The sequence below is a fragment of the Conger conger genome, chromosome 7 (genome assembly GCF_963514075.1).
Source record: "Conger conger chromosome 7, fConCon1.1, whole genome shotgun sequence".
Taxonomy (NCBI): domain Eukaryota; kingdom Metazoa; phylum Chordata; class Actinopteri; order Anguilliformes; family Congridae; genus Conger; species Conger conger.
The window spans coordinates 22,039,018-22,058,477 of NC_083766.1; the positions used below are offsets into that span (position 1 = coordinate 22,039,018).

At 41.7% G+C, this 19,460-nt stretch overlaps 1 long non-coding RNA gene and 9 other non-coding genes across 10 annotated transcripts; 1 reads left to right on the forward strand and 9 right to left on the reverse strand.

The window, feature by feature from the left end:
* The first annotated feature begins 266 nt into the window (after positions 1 to 266).
* On the forward strand, positions 267 to 7,792 carry LOC133133931 (uncharacterized). The gene is made up of 5 exons (XR_009709222.1): positions 267 to 403; positions 2,560 to 2,653; positions 2,973 to 3,050; positions 5,371 to 5,427; positions 6,161 to 7,792. It is a non-coding gene; the product is annotated as an uncharacterized LOC133133931 (long non-coding RNA).
* Positions 7,793 to 11,775: 3,983 nt separating this feature from the next.
* Positions 11,776 to 11,847, reverse strand: trnae-uuc (transfer RNA glutamic acid (anticodon UUC)). The gene has a single exon. It is a non-coding gene; the product is annotated as a tRNA-Glu (tRNA).
* A 1,473-nt stretch (positions 11,848 to 13,320) lies between these two features.
* Positions 13,321 to 13,392, reverse strand: trnae-uuc (transfer RNA glutamic acid (anticodon UUC)). Its single transcript has one exon. It is a non-coding gene; the product is annotated as a tRNA-Glu (tRNA).
* Positions 13,393 to 13,845: 453 nt separating this feature from the next.
* Positions 13,846 to 13,917, reverse strand: trnah-gug (transfer RNA histidin (anticodon GUG)). Its single transcript has one exon. It is a non-coding gene; the product is annotated as a tRNA-His (tRNA).
* A 1,865-nt stretch (positions 13,918 to 15,782) lies between these two features.
* On the reverse strand, positions 15,783 to 15,854 carry trnae-uuc (transfer RNA glutamic acid (anticodon UUC)). The gene has a single exon. It is a non-coding gene; the product is annotated as a tRNA-Glu (tRNA).
* Positions 15,855 to 16,307: 453 nt separating this feature from the next.
* Positions 16,308 to 16,379, reverse strand: trnah-gug (transfer RNA histidin (anticodon GUG)). Its single transcript has one exon. It is a non-coding gene; the product is annotated as a tRNA-His (tRNA).
* A 656-nt stretch (positions 16,380 to 17,035) lies between these two features.
* trnae-uuc (transfer RNA glutamic acid (anticodon UUC)) lies at positions 17,036 to 17,107 on the reverse strand. Its single transcript has one exon. It is a non-coding gene; the product is annotated as a tRNA-Glu (tRNA).
* Positions 17,108 to 17,560: 453 nt separating this feature from the next.
* On the reverse strand, positions 17,561 to 17,632 carry trnah-gug (transfer RNA histidin (anticodon GUG)). The gene has a single exon. It is a non-coding gene; the product is annotated as a tRNA-His (tRNA).
* A 656-nt stretch (positions 17,633 to 18,288) lies between these two features.
* On the reverse strand, positions 18,289 to 18,360 carry trnae-uuc (transfer RNA glutamic acid (anticodon UUC)). Its single transcript has one exon. It is a non-coding gene; the product is annotated as a tRNA-Glu (tRNA).
* Positions 18,361 to 19,116: 756 nt separating this feature from the next.
* Positions 19,117 to 19,188, reverse strand: trnah-gug (transfer RNA histidin (anticodon GUG)). Its single transcript has one exon. It is a non-coding gene; the product is annotated as a tRNA-His (tRNA).
* Between the last annotated feature and the right edge of the window lie 272 nt (positions 19,189 to 19,460).

Here is a 19,460-nt window from a genome sequence, read left to right on the forward strand (position 1 = left end):
TTTATAGTGTAAAATAAAATGGTACTTATGTACGAGGCTGGGGACTGTTATTGAGCCAACGGAGTTCCCGAGAGTGGTCTATAAGGGGGTTACGGGGTTGGGGAGTGTGATCATTACCAGGGGAACTGTGAGGGGAAGTCTTTGTCTGCAGAGTGAAGGTAGGAGAGAGAGAGACAGCGAGAGAGAAAGAGAGAGAGAGAGAGAGAGAGAATGGGAGAGAGAGAGATACAGAATCTTTTTTCCTCTTCATGAAGCTGACTGTCTCCGGGAGCATCTTGATAATGTAACCGCATTGTCTGTCAGCACAGGGACAGAAGCGGCAGGGTTTATACTCCACTGTCACACTCAGCTGCGTGGCTTTCACATACAGGTGGGGAGCACAGGGGCCCAGCGCTGCAGCCAGGTAAGACTACTGCACATAGATCACTATAAAATAATGCCTATTATAGGTCATAATAATAATAACAATAATTATAATAATTATAATAATTATAATAATCATCATCATCATCATCATCTCATAATCATAATAATACTACTAATAATCATCATAAGTATTACAATCATTATTATTAGAAGGCAGAGTAGTAGTCATTGTAGTAGTATGATAAAGTTATTTAGCTTTTTTTAATGCATGTTTTGAGAATTTCTTTTACATTCATTTTTAAATAATTCATTTTGTCTCTTTTTTTATTGACTGGTGTTTGGTGTGGATGGATGAAGATAACATCAATGTAAAATACATTCTCTCGCCTTATCGTCATTGTGTGTGATGTTCAAGCCTTGATGTTGCTCAGTTCATCTCACACAACTAAACAGCCACTTCTACGGAGAATTGACATTCATAATGTACATTCATTTATTTTGACGAAGTCTCCTTGTTGTGATTCACAAACCAAGGAGCAAAAGCAGGTGGTTCTGCTTACAGTATGATGATAAATTCATGATGTTTTCTAAAGTGTTCCCAGAAAAATGTAGGCTTCATGAAATTATGATGAATGGTTAATGTTTTGTGTTATAACTGTGCGATAAAATAACCAGCCGCTGTCGCACAAATTAGAAACAACAGATCACCATTTCTGAAAGGTAGAGATGCACAGGAATGACAAGAAAGAAATAGAGTATTAATAAAGATAAATAAATAGTGCTTTTTGGGTATGAGAAAGAAATTCTACTGTGCTCAGATGTTCTTTGGCTCACTATCATTGTTTTTCAGATAATGCTTTGCTGTATGCTTTACCTTGTGAGCATTTTTCCTCAAGGAATGTGTGGTCTCTTTTAAATCTTTTAGTGTAAGTTAAATGCAGAATGGCTTATTAATAATATTACATTACATTACAGTGCCAAGTGCCCATAACGAGGAGCTGCAAACAAATGTCTCCAGCTGCTTTTATCAGTGTAAATAACAACAGAAAATGCACACACACACACACACACATGCACACACACACACACACAAGCACACATACACACACACACACACACACACACACAGGTACGCATACACACATCCACCCACCCACCCACACATCATTATGTGCAGGTGTGACATAACAGGCAGTGAACAATGGTGCTGACCCATTGCAGGACCCCTGTCTTCAGCAACAAAGGCAGCTATTTCCCTGCAGTATGGAACAGAATCCAGGACAACACAAAGACGTGGTTCCTATGCAATGGTCAAAGCCTTGGTGCTGAGAAAGTGCTGTAGAACATTTGAAGCAGGGCACTGAAGCAAGTGAAGCTGCTTCACTGCATTTATTCATTTTGCTGTACATTAAACTACATCATAATATATTATTTAGCAGATGCTTTTATCCAAAGTAGCGTACAAAAGAAGTGCATACCAATTTCTTAGACCAAACTACGGAAGAGGTCGGATAAGATTCACAATTCACAAAGAATCAGTTGTACGTACAGAACCGAGCTCACGGTACCGTTTCTGTGGTCGAAGCCAGAGAACGTAAAACAGGCACACAGCCCTCCTCCACCCCAACCCTCCTCATCTTCACAGCCCACAAGCTAGAAAAGACATGGACCAGAGGAATAATGTTTTGATTTGCATATAAATGTTTGAATATACAATAGGAATACATCACATTGTTATGGACAGTAATTCCTCACCTGGTATAAAATACAGGTTTACCAGCCTTACCAAACGTAACTTGAGCTGTTAAGTATGGAGCTGGTCAACCAGCTACCAGCTGTTTCAAATCTTTGAACAGTTTTTTTTTTCAGCAGGATCATTAATCCCACATGACTTCAATAAAGAATCCAATCTAATCCAATTAACCCGTGTTCCAGAATACGTCATTGTACATCCAACAAATAACCAAAGGACCTGTTCTTTCACATATCTTATCACCAATGGATGGCTTCATGAAATAAAATGCATCAACTGAATAACTTAATTAATTAATTAGAATTAACTTCATTTTCTGAAGTCGGAGGAGAAATCTAGATGACCATGAAAATAAAACCTTGTTCATCACAGACCAGAATCATGTGGTAATAGACCCAGGCAATAGGTAATAGGCATGATATTGTATTTTCTTTGCCCAGAGAGGTTCCTGACAACAGTGATACTTCGTCACCAAGCTGTGGTAGAGTGACTCAGAGGAACACAACTGCAGACATGGAGACAGGGTCAAATAAGGTCAGAAACTTTCTTATGAACAAATAAATATACTATATTTGAGTCCTATTCCCACTGGCATTTCTCTAGCCAAATCCGCTAAATCCGCCAAAACCGAAGAAGGAAATGCTGTGTATTGTATGTATGTGTATTTTAATAATAATAAATAGCAGTGACAGGGACTTTTCTTTCTCTCAAAACTTTTTTTTTGCTCAAAAGCTCTTTTCAATGATGTGCTATTGAACATATTCTGTTGAAAATGGTTATTTCTCACTCAGTATGACAGTGATGTCACTTTCCATGGTTATTCGGCTAACCCTTCCCTGTGTTTAAACCTCAGTGTCCCAGCCTCTCCCCTCAGAAGCAAGCTGTGAAGAACAGATCCATGTCAACTGGGGAAGTCCAGCGAGCCAAAAAGGTAAATAACCTCCTGTTTCGCACAATAAAGGTAACTACATGGTCAGGAACGGCAAATCTCACTCTCACATATATAATAAATATGACATTTTCAATATATTACATTACATTCAATATTTTAATAGGAACTTTTGGTTTCCTTATCCTATATCCTACTCTGATTCTCCAATGACATTTGGACATCAGTGGGTTTTCTCCAATGTAGAATTGCTGAAATGACAATGCTTGCATGCTGTTTCTTTCGGATTGCTTACACACTAAAATTGAATGCTTAGACAAAAGCATCAAAATATTAACTTTTGTAACCATGCCTTAAACAAAGGCACCAAATGTATAAACACATTTTCTGCTTTGCAATTCTGAAACACACTTATTGCAAAACACTACACACTGTTTCTTACATTAGACACTTGGTTCATGAATGAAATCTCTTGCAATCAGTCTGAGCCTTAGCACTACAAATAGACCTCAAGGAAGGTAACCTCTTTTGTGAGAGCTTTGCAAACATGGAGGCAGTGAGAGTAAGGGCCAGAGGAAGAGGTAGAGGAAGAGAGAGAGGAGTAGGAGGAGGGCAAAGACAAGAACAGAGAAGGGGACCAGGCAATAATTGGAGACGCATTTCCGATGATATTAGGGCCACTTCGGTGGACCATATCATAAATCACGATGAGGGAGGCTGGGCAGAGAGTCCAGTCCAGTCCGAGTCGCTACATGGTAGCATCCGCAATACAGACATTTAGACTGGAGAGCAGGTATGTCTTCAACTTTAAACACTAGACTGTACCTATGTAATTGTTGCACATCATTCCGCATCACAGTATAATACAATGTAGTCCTACCATATTTAGGTCTCCTCAGTGAACAAATCGGTATAGTGCTGTGAAGTTCATGTAATACAGTTTTGATGTTATTGTGTTACGACCTCCTGAGGGTGGAAGGAAATGTCTGTTCACCCATGAACAGGAACTGCGAGTGCAAATCATCGCCAATCACACAACATTCCATAATATGAACCGTATCAGTATATCGACACTCTGCTGCATATTGTGTCAACAGCAGCTTACAAATGAAACAGCTTTATAGGGTTCCATTTGAGGGAAACTGTGTCAAAGAGTCAAAGAGCTTTGCTGTGCAAATAAGTGTCACTATACTATACTCTAATACAGTAATGGCAGTAGATTGTGTCCATTTGGCACTGCATAGATACATTCAGACAAAGCAGTATGTGACCTAGGCAGGCGCCATTTTGGGGGCCATATTTTTCTCATTGCCGAGCCAGGGATGACATTGCGTGTGATGTGGCCAGACCCTAACAGAAGGCGGGATCCATAAACCAACCACCCCATCCCTTATAATCCCTTACAATACTATATCCTTATTTTTGGTTCTGTGAGTTTACAGTAACATATTGTATTGATTACTGTACTGTAATACTACCTTTCTTTGTGTTTTTTTGTTGTTGTAAAAACCTGCAATGGCAAAAAAAATAAGCTGTATATATTTTTCTCTGAAGCCTTTCTTTTTCTGTGCTCATTGAAATGTGAGTAGATGTACTGTACTGGGACAATATTTCACAGAAGCCTGTATGGGAAACTGTAAAATTTATACAAAGTACTAAAGACAGCAGCGTTTTGTGTAAAGTACATCAGTGTGTTGTTGCTGCTTTGAAAGAGTAATTCAAATGGTGCATGTGTGTATCATTTTGTTTCAAAAGTGCCATTTTTAAAAAGGATTGTTAGGGTTTGATTGAAAAGTTTCATTTTGCCATAGAAGTGAGATGTTTATCTCCAAGTCTGTCGTATTTGGCTTGTGTTTAGAGTTTTGACACAATGAGCCATAAAGTGTATGAGCAATCAGAAAAAAACTCCCTTTTCATGTAGTTATTTGTCTCCTCAGACAGACACTCCTCTGTCCCAATATGATTGGTTCTGTGCAATTATACTGGATTATGACACAGTGTGCATTATGTTGCTAACTGCCTCCTGGCGCCCCCTAGTGTTACACTTTAAAATAGCACAAGGGTGGGTTAAACCCTGGGTGACAGGAGCCTTTCAATTCACTCAAAGCCAGGTCTGCCCAACCCTGTTTCAGGAGAGCTACAGTTCCATCGGATTTCATTTCAACCCTAATTTCAGAGACTTGATTCAACTAATAAGCAGCTCAATGCAATCTCTAGCTGTGGAATGAGGTGTGCTTCGTTAAGATTTGAGTGTAAACCTACAGGAAGGGAGCATCTCCAGGAACAGGGCTGGGCATCCCTGCTCTAAGCATATTGATTAGTCAACTAATTTAATAATGTATTAACAAATGTCACCTTCTAGGCCTTTCACACGCCTCAGATGTCTCTGCCAGGGAAGGCAGACCTGGAGAACCTGAAGGTGTGTACACCTGGCATGTTCTGCATATTCCACCTGCGGCCATTTTCTTCTCTTCAAGATCCTGCTTTAAGCTCTGAACTTTCTCTAGCTCTGAACCTGCTCAAACTCTGAAACTGCTCTAGCTCTGAGCCTGTTCTAGCTGTGGGCCTGCTCTAAGCTCTGGCCCTGCGCGAAACTCTGATCATGCTCTAAGCTCTGATCCGGCTCTTGCTCTGGTCCTGCTGTAAGCTCTGATCCTGTTCTAGCTCTGAGCCTGCTCTAGCTCTGATCCTGCTCTAAGCTCAGGGGAGACTGAGCTTTGAAAATCACCTGAATACAAAGGAGCGCTCCTGTGCTTCAGTTCAGGTTCACCACGCCACATTTGCGTTAATTAATTTCTAACTGGATTTCTAACCTGTGAAGAGGCTCTGCAATTCCTTTGAATTTGTCAGCTCATAAATTCATAGCTTAAGCCCTTCAATAAACAAAGAGCTCCAGTCACACTACCGGCTTTAAAGGGTTTTTAATAGTTTAAAATGGCATGTTGGGGCAGCAGATAAAGTGGAATAGTTCTTAAGAAACAGGACTGGGGGATCACACGCTAAAGGTTTGTATCAATGTCTGAGTAAAAACTACACTGCATAGTATTCATTTCACAGCATGTGTCATGTGCAGAACAAATGAAAAGTAAACAAGTGCAGTATATTGTCAATTCTGGTGATTCTTATGTGCTTTGGTGTGTCTGATGTTCCAGGAAACTCCCGAGGATTCAAACACACCGTCCTCATCCTCAGAGGAGCTGAAATGAGTGGGGGGGGGGGGGGTCAGATCTTACCCCAGGACCACCAGTCCCACAAGGAGCCCCCGCACTTTCCACTGGTGGGGGAGGGAGTTCCTGGGAAGATTGCCAGTTGGATAACTGAATATTGATATTTGAATATGGCTGGCACCATGCATGTCTGCTTTCTTGCTGGATGAAAAAGGAAACTTGTCTATTTAGAACAGGGTTCCCACACAGTAACTCCCTTCCCCAATGTTAGCGTTTCACAACTGTTTTCCTGTCACAGCAGTTTCCACATTTACTTAATATTATGGCAGACCACTCTCAAAAGCCAGTGACATACAATGATGTAACACGTGACCTGAATGTTATTCTGGGGATTGAATTCAGCGATAATGTTTTTTAGTTAGCCCTCCTATTATGTTTGGGGTCAATTTGACCCCATTCAGTGTTTGACATCTCTTAAAAACCAGCCTTTTTTTCATCTTGATACAAAACTTGATATAAAATGTTCTATTTTGGTGGGATTAAATGAAGATAGTAATGTTTTGTTTTCAGAAGTCCTGCACCAATTTTGCATGTGTTGTATAGGCTAAGATTGACCTTCTGTAACTGTATAAAATGTCTGAAAATATACAACCATTCTTATTGTTATCTCAGATTTCTTTGTGGATAATTCTGGTGGCACAGTCCCATACAGATGCCAAACTTTCACTTCCTGTACCTCAGGTTCTAATGAGATGCTTCTCACAGATATTTCATATTTATGGATAAAAGGCAAGTCATATGGGAGACAAAAAGAAGGCGACAAACAAAGTGTCAAAAAATTTTCTTTTCTGATTATTTCAGCTGTTGGGGTCAATTTGACCCCAAACATAAAAGCAGTCTCTTAAACTCGTAACATAATAGGAGGGTTAAATGCATTTTGGCTTTTTTGAATGGGATTCAGTGTTTCCCACAGCATTATAGAAAACTATGGTGAGGGGACTTCGAACCATATAGGGTATACATGTATGTAGTAATGTTAGTCATTGTTGTTAACTTCGCCGACCATTGTAGCAACTTTGTTCATTTCAATGTTAATGTAATGAGTAGATGTAGACTTACCTCAGGATATAGGCTACTGTATCAAACCTGTTCATTCATAACACAGTGCCAATATTGACAATTTAACTCCTCCAAGTAATCAACATAACGGGATGCTTTACCAAGATACAGAGGGCTTTACCAACTTTATTTACTTAATGCTGAAAATAAGCCATTGTAATCACATTCAAGACGATGTAGCCAGGTAATAGGTAATTAACTCAAACTGTCTTGCCTCCTAAAAATATGTTCCGTGTTGACGGCTTGCAGAAGCTCATATGCAGCACTGGAGCATTCTGAAGAGACTACAGTCAGTGTCCAATGCCTGCTCTCATCACGTGCACATGAAAAGCAAGGGATGGAAGCACATATCAATATTTTATGCTTATTATGAGAGTAACATAATATTTTGACATCATTCTGAAAGAGTGGTGGGATTAATTAAACTGGCGGGCTGCTACAATTGAGTTAATTAATGGGAAACACTGGGACCTTTACATTACATTTTTTTAAAATTCATGTGAACTAATGTATTTATTTTTTATTGGACCTTTTACATGGGGGCAATAAATAGGGGGCAAGTACTCACAACATACATATACAAGCAATTCAGAAAAAGGATAGCAATGACATAATTAAATAAGCAATTTACAAAAAAGCATCAAACTAAAAATCCTATCTAAAATAATGACAAAGCTAGTCCAGCTGCTGTCACCAAGGCTGTAAGAGTTGTATTAGATGACTTGTTGAGAAGTCTGGCCAAGGTCACTAATGTGAACTTTTTAAAAAGGTTCTCTCACACAGCACACCTGAGCCCACCTGATGGCACAGCGGTTGGGAAACGCTGCCCACAGTTCAGCTCTTCAGTTCGCCCGGCACTGATGCCCTTAGTTTTGCTCCAATCCTTGGATTGCCCTAACTCTTACTTTTACTCAACCCTGCATCCCCCTGCCTGTAACTATTACAAAGAAAATTACTTAAATATTACTAAACCAGTGGGAGATGTGTGTCAACCATTCTGTCACCATGGCAACCAAAAAATACATGCTCTTGGAAACATACAGAAACACACACAATGTCCTATTGACCTGAATATGAATCTTACAGGGAATAACTACATTATCTCTGTGTGTCTCCATACTTCTTTCACTTCTCGCTGAAAGTTATATTTAATTGTAAAATGGCCAGGTAATTATGATAGGGTAGCACAGAGATTTGGCTCTGGGGTGAGGGATATTTGAGAAAACGATTAATTGTAAAATGATCAATATTACATCACAATGGTCAATATCAGAATGTCTACATAATGATAACTAGCATGCTGCAATATTTAATATCACAATACACAGAAACCTTACGCTGGCCTATAACTGATTTGTTAACAGGCAGGGACTGGAATTGAGGATTATCTATTTGGTGGTCTTATGGACATGATTTGCATAATTTAGTTTGAGACAATATGTAAAGAGTTCTGTAAATCAACATAAAGACACACAAAAATACATTTCATGTTCCTCCAAATAACTTCTCATTCAGTCTTCATTGGTGAAAATGATGGATAAGTGCTATTTTGCTAGATTTATTGATTGTTCTTCACAATTACTTATGTTTGACAGGCTTAATATGGTTTCATTTTCTGGGAAGATTGCTTGCAGAAATATATAGCTGTGATGAAATAAACATTTGGGTATTGTCCTTGGTATAAATGTGAACTCAACTATCCATTAACAACAAGCCTTGAAATTCTTGCAAACCTAATTGTGTGGCTTGGATGAGTATAAAAAAGTATTTTCCCCCGGAAGTCTGTTGAATCACAATTTATCCTAATATCCAACACCCTAATCTCTGTCTCAATTCATGCAAGTTGAAGCAGCATGGCCCCCTGCTGCCAAAACTGTGCTACTGCAAGACAAGACACCTGGTCATCCTGTTGCATTTCAGCTTACCAGCAGACAAAAGCTAAAGAAAACAACCAGAAGCACATCGGAAAAGTGTATTACTTTAGATAAGGGGACATAATGCCTTAGCATTGAGCAATGTTCTCAGGGGAAGTTAATATTTTCCTTTGTAATTAGAGATAATGTCCTTGCCTCCCACCACAAAAAGTTGGCCAGGCAACTGTTAAACTTTGAGACACTCAATCTCATGAATTTAAAGGTTCAAAGTGTATAAATTATTGTGTGTGTGTGTGTGTGTGTGTGTGGGTATGCATGTGTGTGTGTTTGTGTATGTGTACGAATGTATGGCTAACTGTGCATGTGTCTCTGTATGTGTATGTGCCGATGTGTGTATGTGTGTATAAATGTATGGCTGTCTGTGCATGTGTGTGTGTGTGTCCGTGTGTGTGTGTGTGTGTGTGTGTGTGTGAGAGAGAGAGAGAGAGAGACTGAGTGACAGTATGAGCAAAATGTGCCAGCGACCTCAGAGGGCTGATAGAATCTGAAGTGTTCTGCTTCATTGCACATACCCACTTCAAATTCCTGTCATTCCAGAGAGGTGAGAGTTAATGGAACAACTAACACATGGTGCTAAGGCAATTTCTGTCGAGTCAGCTTTGAAAATATCTGCAAAAAATAAAATAAAAACAAATATTAGAAACAATACCATGACAAAGTGGACAATAATTACAAAAATAAAGACTGCAATGCAAAACATTGTGAATAATGTCAACAACAAAATTTGCAGCACCCAACCATCCTCATGACTGACAACAACATGCAACAAAAGCAATCCGTCGCATATTAACACGTTGTGAAAGCTACGTTCCATGGAATATTATTGGTAAGGTATAATTTGGAAGGTATATTTTTTCATGTGATTGCTAACAACAATAAAACGGACATGAGCAAAGCACTGTATACTCTTACCTGTATACCTTATATAGCTCCCAAATGGACCATATAATGCAAAAAGACAGTTTCATGTTACTCATGTAGCAAAGTGAAGATTACGACCCAATAAAACAATGTCAAACAATGTCAAAATTAAGCTAAAACCAGTTTGAAATGACCAGCTACTATCAATCTCAAAACATAAATTGAGTTGGTTAAAACATAGCTTCAGCTGTTTTTTCAGCAGGGATTATAATGTAAATTGTTAAGGCCTCAATGGGTTAAAGTCTTTTCTTGCCTTATTCTTCTCCAAATGGTTCTTGAACTTTGGCTAACCTGTCTGGCTTTGCATGTTTTTCTGTTTTGTGATTGGTTAGACCTTTCAGTTTATTTCTCAAAATGTCAAAGGACTATGGAAAATTATATTACAAGCTGAAATTGCCAATTACAGAAGCTAAGAAAAACGACTTCACCTTCAGATTAAGCATGGCAAATATTAGATTTCCTCAAGCTACAAAATAGTAGAATAAGCTCAAACAGGCCAAACTCAAACCATGTGGGTGAGAAGCAGAAATCCTGAATAAAAAAACGTTCAGTAACCCAGACAAAGAGCATATTAAAGCAGGCAAAAAAAGAAGTACTCAATCAAAGTCCCATAAAGGACATCAAACCTGGGCCGCCTGGGTGAAAACCAGGAATCCTAACTGCAAGACCATATGGGAATGCGGCAAGTACAAGGACTTGGAAAATACCAGGAATACAATTGAAGACAATGTTGCTTCTTCTGAAAATGAAATGGCAGGACATTTTCACAAATAAAGACTGTAGATATGTGCCTAACAAGCAATTTTCCCCAAATCTGCGGATTCTCGAGAATAAAAAAAGACAGCGACTCATTTTGAGCACAGGCATTTGATCATTCTCGGCATCTTCTTCAGAGTTCTAAACGCAAGTTCCCATACCGAGGGGTTGCTGCGGCCACAACGCAGAGTACTAACCACTATACGATCACGGCAAGCTGGCGGCAGGTGCCCACGGGGCCACTCTACTCCCGTTATAGCCCGGCCGGTAGTAGCCCCCCCACGTCAAAGCATGATGTCTGATTTGAAAATGATTTCAACAAATAGCAAAGATGAACAAAAGTGAAAATGAAAGCCACCTTTACGCAACCAAAAGCAATGAGCTGCATTTTCAAAATTGCTGTGAAGGCTACGTTCCATGCCAATGTAAAAGGATCACGCAAAATGATATTTCGGCCAGCAGTTGCCCATTACAGAAGCTAAGGAAAACCACTTCACCTTCAGAGTATGCATGACAAACATTTGATTTCCTCAAGCTGCAACATCATCAAATGTGCTCAGACATGTTCAATTCCTATATCAGCAGCCAAATGTAGATGAGAACCAGGAATGCTGACAAAAAGACCATTCGGGAAGCCTGACAAAGTCTTCTTTGCAAAGCAACACAGGTATATGAGGGGCTCATTCATATCTCATTTAACAGCTAGTGGTTTCACCAAGCTGCTAATTAGAAGAATCAGGTGTGGCAAATTAGGGCTGAAACAAATGCCAACAGGACTCTCAACTCTCAGGAACAATGAAGGAAAGCCCAACCTTTGAGCACAGATCATTTCATCCTCCCAACCGGCTTCTTCAGCGTTCAAAACCCGAATTCCCATACCGGGAGTCGAACCCGGGCCGCCTGGGTGAAAACCAGGAATCCTAACCGCTAGACCATATGGGAAGGCTGCAAGTACTTGTTCTTGGAAAACACCAGTAATACAATTGAAGACAATGTTGCTTCTTGTGAAAATGAAATGGTAGGACATTTTCACAAATAAAGACTGTAGATATGTGCCTAACAAGCAATTTTCCCCAAATCTGCGGATTCTCGGGAATAACAAAGGACAGCGCCTCATTTCGAGCACAGGCATTTGATCATTCCCGTCATCTTCTTCAGAGTTCAAAACGCAAGTTCCCATACCGGGAGTCGAACGCGGGCTGCCCGGGTGAAAACCAGGAATCCTAACCGCTAGACCATATGGGAATGCTGCAAGTACTTGTTCTTGGAAAACACCAGTAATACAATTGAAGACAATGTTGCTTCTTGTGAAAATGAAATGGTAGGACATTTTCACAAATAAAGACTGTAGATATGTGCCTAACAAGCAATTTTCCCCAAATCTGCGGATTCTCGGGAATAACAAAGGACAGCGCCTCATTTCGAGCACAGGCATTTGATCATTCCCGTCATCTTCTTCAGAGTTCTAAACGCAAGTTTCCATACCGGGAGTCGAACGCGGGCTGCCCGGGTGAAAACCAGGAATCCTAACCGCTAGACCATATGGGAATGCCGCACGGACAAATTCATGGAAAACACAAGGAATTTAACAGCAGTAATTCAATTGAAGACAATGTTGCTTCTTCTGAAAATGAAATGATAGCAAGTCTCCACAAATAAAGAGGAGATATGTGTCTCACAAGCCCTTTTGCCAAAATCTGCCGTGACCCGGAGTTGCTGCGGCCACAACGCAGAGTACTAACCACTATACGATCACGGCAAGCTGGCGGCAGGTGCCCACGGGGCCACTCTACTCCCGTTATAGCCCGGCCGGTAGTAGCCCCCCCACGTCAAAGCATGATGTCTGATTTGAAAATGATTTCAACAAATAGCAAAGATGAACAAAAGTGAAAATGAAAGCCACCTTTACGCAACCAAAAGCAATGAGCTGCATTTTCAAAATTGCTGTGAAGGCTACGTTCCATGCCAATGTAAAAGGATCACGCAAAATGATATTTCGGCCAGCAGTTGCCCATTACAGAAGCTAAGGAAAACCACTTCACCTTCAGAGTATGCATGACAAACATTTGATTTCCTCAAGCTGCAACATCATCAAATGTGCTCAGACATGTTCAATTCCTATATCAGCAGCCAAATGTAGATGAGAACCAGGAATGCTGACAAAAAGACCATTCGGGAAGCCTGACAAAGTCTTCTTTGCAAAGCAACACAGGTATATGAGGGGCTCATTCATATCTCATTTAACAGCTAGTGGTTTCACCAAGCTGCTAATTAGAAGAATCAGGTTTTGCAAATTAGGGCTGAAACAAATGCCAACAGGACTCTCAACTCTCAGGAACAATGAAGGAAAGCCCAACCTTTGAGCACAGATCATTTCATCCTCCCAACCGGCTTCTTCGGCGTTCAAAACCCGAATTCCCATACCGGGAGTCGAACCCGGGCCGCCTGGGTGAAAACCAGGAATCCTAACCGCTAGACCATATGGGAAGGCTGCAAGTACTTGTTCTTGGAAAACACCAGTAATACAATTGAAGACAATGTTGCTTCTTGTGAAAATGAAATGGTATGACATTTTCACAAATAAAGACTGTAGATATGTGCCTAACAAGCAATTTTCCCCAAATCTGCGGATTCTCGGGAATAACAAAGGACAGCGCCTCATTTCGAGCACAGGCATTTGATCATTCCCGTCATCTTCTTCAGAGTTCTAAACGCAAGTTCCCATACCGGGAGTCGAACGCGGGCTGCCCGGGTGAAAACCAGGAATCCTAACCGCTAGACCATATGGGAATGCCGCACGGACAAATTCATGGAAAACACAAGGAATTTAACAGCAGTAATTCAATTGAAGACAATGTTGCTTCTTCTGAAAATGAAATGATAGCAAGTCTCCACAAATAAAGAGGAGATATGTGTCTCACAAGCCCTTTTGCCAAAATCTGCCGTGACCCGGATTCGAACCGGGGTTGCTGCGGCCACAACGCAGAGTACTAACCACTATACGATCACGGCAAGCTGGCGGCAGGTGCCCACGGGGCCACTCTACTCCCGTTATAGCCCGGCCGGTAGTAGCCCCCCCACGTCAAAGCATGATGTCTGATTTGAAAATGATTTCAACAAATAGCAAAGATGAACAAAAGTGAAAATGAAAGCCACCTTTACGCAACCAAAAGCAATGAGCTGCATTTTCAAAATTGCTGTGAAGGCTACGTTCCATGCCAATGTAAAAGGATCACGCAAAATGATATTTCGGCCAGCAGTTGCCCATTACAGAAGCTAAGGAAAACCACTTCACCTTCAGAGTATGCATGACAAACATTTGATTTCCTCAAGCTGCAACATCATCAAATGTGCTCAGACATGTTCAATTCCTATATCAGCAGCCAAATGTAGATGAGAACCAGGAATGCTGACAAAAAGACCATTCGGGAAGCCTGACAAAGTCTTCTTTGCAAAGCAACACAGGTATATGAGGGGCTCATTCATATCTCATTTAACAGCTAGTGGTTTCACCAAGCTGCTAATTAGAAGAATCAGGTGTGGCAAATTAGGGCTGAAACAAATGCCAACAGGACTCTCAACTCTCAGGAACAATGAAGGAAAGCCCAACCTTTGAGCACAGATCATTTCATCCTCCCAACCGGCTTCTTCGGCGTTCAAAACCCGAATTCCCATACCGGGAATCCTAACCGCTAGACCATATGGGAAGGCTGCAAGTACTTGTTCTTGGAAAACACCAGTAATACAATTGAAGACAATGTTGCTTCTTGTGAAAATGAAATGGTAGGACATTTTCACAAATAAAGACTGTAGATATGTGCCTAACAAGCAATTTTCCCCAAATCTGCGGATTCTCGGGAATAACAAAGGACAGCGCCTCATTTCGAGCACAGGCATTTGATCATTCCCGTCATCTTCTTCAGAGTTCTAAACGCAAGTTTCCATACCGGGAGTCGAACGCGGGCTGCCCGGGTGAAAACCAGGAATCCTAACCGCTAGACCATATGGGAATGCCGCACGGACAAATTCATGGAAAACACAAGGAATTTAACAGCAGTAATTCAATTGAAGACAATGTTGCTTCTTCTGAAAATGAAATGATAGCAAGTCTCCACAAATAAAGAGGAGATATGTGTCTCACAAGCCCTTTTGCCAAAATCTGCCGTGACCCGGAGTTGCTGCGGCCACAACGCAGAGTACTAACCACTATACGATCACGGCAAGCTGGCGGCAGGTGCCCACGGGGCCACTCTACTCCCGTTATAGCCCGGCCGGTAGTAGCCCCCCCACGTCAAAGCATGATGTCTGATTTGAAAATGATTTCAACAAATAGCAAAGATGAACAAAAGTGAAAATGAAAGCCACCTTTACGCAACCAAAAGCAATGAGCTGCATTTTCAAAATTGCTGTGAAGGCTACGTTCCATGCCAATGTAAAAGGATCACGCAAAATGATATTTCGGCCAGCAGTTGCCCATTACAGAAGCTAAGGAAAACCACTTCACCTTCAGAGTATGCATGACAAACATTTGATTTCCTCAAGCTGCAACATCATCAAATGTGCTCAGACATGTTCAATTCCTATATCAGCAGCCAAATGTAGATGAGAACCAGGAATGCTGACAAAAAGACCATTCGGGAAGCCTGACAAAGTCTTCTTTGCAAAGCAACACAGGTATATGAGGGGCTCATTCATATCTCATTTAACAGCTAGTGGTTTCACCAAGCTGCTAATTAGAAGAATCAGGTTTTGCAAATTAGGGCTGAAACAAATGCCAACAGGACTCTCAACTCTCAGGAACAATGAAGGAAAGCCCAACCTTTGAGCACAGATCATTTCATCCTCCCAACCGGCTTCTTCGGCGTTCAAAACCCGAATTCCCATACCGGGAGTCGAACCCGGGCCGCCTGGGTGAAAACCAGGAATCCTAACCGCTAGACCATATGGGAAGGCTGCAAGTACTTGTTCTTGGAAAACACCAGTAATACAATTGAAGACAATGTTGCTTCTTGTGAAAATGAAATGGTATGACATTTTCACAAATAAAGACTGTAGATATGTGCCTAACAAGCAATTTTCCCCAAATCTGCGGATTCTCGGGAATAACAAAGGACAGCGCCTCATTTCGAGCACAGGCATTTGATCATTCCCGTCATCTTCTTCAGAGTTCTAAACGCAAGTTCCCATACCGGGAGTCGAACGCGGGCTGCCCGGGTGACAACCAGGAATCCTAACCGCTAGACCATATGGGAATGCCGCACGGACAAATTCATGGAAAACACAAGGAATTTAACAGCAGTAATTCAATTGAAGACAATGTTGCTTCTTCTGAAAATGAAATGATAGCAAGTCTCCACAAATAAAGAGGAGATATGTGTCTCACAAGCCCTTTTGCCAAAATCTGCCGTGACCCGGATTCGAACCGGGGTTGCTGCGGCCACAACGCAGAGTACTAACCACTATACGATCACGGCAAGCTGGCGGCAGGTGCCCACGGGGCCACTCTACTCCCGTTATAGCCCGGCCGGTAGTAGCCCCCCCACGTCAAAGCATGATGTCTGATTTGAAAATGATTTCAACAAATAGCAAAGATGAACAAAAGTGAAAATGAAAGCCACCTTTACGCAACCAAAAGCAATGAGCTGCATTTTCAAAATTGCTGTGAAGGCTACGTTCCATGCCAATGTAAAAGGATCACGCAAAATGATATTTCGGCCAGCAGTTGCCCATTACAGAAGCTAAGGAAAACCACTTCACCTTCAGAGTATGCATGACAAACATTTGATTTCCTCAAGCTGCAACATCATCAAATGTGCTCAGACATGTTCAATTCCTATATCAGCAGCCAAATGTAGATGAGAACCAGAAATGCTGACAAAAAGACCATTCGGGAAGCCTGACAAAGTCTTCTTTGCAAAGCAACACAGGTATATGAGGGGCTCATTCATATCTCATTTAACAGCTAGTGGTTTCACCAAGCTGCTAATTAGAAGAATCAGGTGTGGCAAATTAGGGCTGAAACAAATGCCAACAGGACTCTCAACTCTCAGGAACAATGAAGGAAAGCCCAACCTTTGAGCACAGATCATTTCATCCTCCCAACCGGCTTCTTCGGCGTTCAAAACCCGAATTCCCATACCGGGAGTCGAACCCGGGCCGCCTGGGTGAAAACCAGGAATCCTAACCGCTAGACCATATGGGAAGGCTGCAAGTGCTTGTTCTTGGAAAACACCAGGAATACAATTGAAGACAATGTTGCTTCTTGTGAAAATGAAATGGTAGGACATTTTCACAAATAAAGACTGTAGATATGTGCCTAACAAGCAATTTTCCCCAAATCTGCGGATTCTCGGGAATAACAAAGGACAGCGCCTCATTTCGAGCACAGGCATTTGATCATTCCCGTCATCTTCTTCAGAGTTCTAAACGCAAGTTCCCATACCGGGAGTCGAACGCGGGCTGCCCGGGTGAAAACCAGGAATCCTAACCGCTAGACCATATGGGAATGCCGCACGGACAAATTCATGGAAAACACAAGGAATTTAACAGCAGTAATTCAATTGAAGACAATGTTGCTTCTTCTGAAAATGAAATGATAGCAAGTCTCCACAAATAAAGAGGAGATATGTGTCTCACAAGCCCTTTTGCCAAAATCTGCCGTGACCCGGATTCGAACCGGGGTTGCTGCGGCCACAACGCAGAGTACTAACCACTATACGATCACGGCAAGCTGGCGGCAGGTGCCCACGGGGCCACTCTACTCCCGTTATAGCCCGGCCGGTAGTAGCCCCCCCACGTCAAAGCATGATGTCTGATTTGAAAATGATTTCAACAAATAGCAAAGATGAACAAAAGTGAAAATGAAAGCCACCTTTACGCAACCAAAAGCAATGAGCTGCATTTTCAAAATTGCTGTGAAGGCTACGTTCCATGCCAATGTAAAAGGATCACGCAAAATGATATTTCGGCCAGCAGTTGCCCATTACAGAAGCTAAGGAAAACCACTTCACCTTCAGAGTATGCATGAAAAACATTTGATTTCCTCAAGCTGCAACATCATCAAATGTGCTCAGACATGTTCAATTCCTATATCAGCAGCCAAATGTAGATGAGAACCAGGAATGCTGACAAAAAGACCATTCGGGAAGCCTGACAAAGTCTTCTTTGCAAAGCAACACAGGTATATGAGGGGCTCATTCATATCTCATTTAACAGCTAGTGGTTTCACCAAGCTGCTAATTAGAAGAATCAGGTGTGGCAAATTAGGGCTGAAACAAATGCCAACAGGACTCTCAACTCTCAGGAACAATGAAGGAAAGCCCAACCTTTGAGCACAGATCATTTCATCCTCCCAACCGGCTTCTTCGGCGTTCAAAACCCGAATTCCCATACCGGGAGTCGAACCCGGGCCGCCTGGGTGAAAACCAGGAATCCTAACCGCTAGACCATATGGGAAGGCTGCAAGTACTTGTTCTTGGAAAACACCAGTAATACAATTGAAGACAATGTTGCTTCTTGTGAAAATGAAATGGTAGGACATTTTCACAAATAAAGACTGTAGATATGTGCCTAACAAGCAATTTTCCCCAAATCTGCGGATTCTCGGGAATAACAAAGGACAGCGCCTCATTTCGAGCACAGGCATTTGATCATTCCCGTCATCTTCTTCAGAGTTCAAAACGCAAGTTCCCATACCGGGAGTCGAACGCGGGCTGCCCGGGTGAAAACCAGGAATCCTAACCGCTAGACCATATGGGAATGCTGCAAGTACTTGTTCTTGGAAAACACCAGTAATACAATTGAAGACAATGTTGCTTCTTGTGAAAATGAAATGGTAGGACATTTTCACAAATAAAGACTGTAGATATGTGCCTAACAAGCAATTTTCCCCAAATCTGCGGATTCTCGGGAATAACAAAGGACAGCGCCTCATTTCGAGCACAGGCATTTGATCATTCCCGTCATCTTCTTCAGAGTTCTAAACGCAAGTTCCCATACCGGGAGTCGAACGCGGGCTGCCCGGGTGAAAACCAGGAATCCTAACCGCTAGACCATATGGGAATGCCGCACGGACAAATTCATGGAAAACACAAGGAATTTAACAGCAGTAATTCAATTGAAGACAATGTTGCTTCTTCTGAAAATGAAATGATAGCAAGTCTCCACAAATAAAGAGGAGATATGTGTCTCACAAGCCCTTTTGCCAAAATCTGCCGTGACCCGGATTCGAACCGGGGTTGCTGCGGCCACAACGCAGAGTACTAACCACTATACGATCACGGCAAGCTGGCGGCAGGTGCCCACGGGGCCACTCTACTCCCGTTATAGCCCGGCCGGTAGTAGCCCCCCCACGTCAAAGCATGATGTCTGATTTGAAAATGATTTCAACAAATAGCAAAGATGAACAAAAGTGAAAATGAAAGCCACCTTTACGCAACCAAAAGCAATGAGCTGCATTTTCAAAATTGCTGTGAAGGCTACGTTCCATGCCAATGTAAAAGGATCACGCAAAATGATATTTCGGCCAGCAGTTGCCCATTACAGAAGCTAAGGAA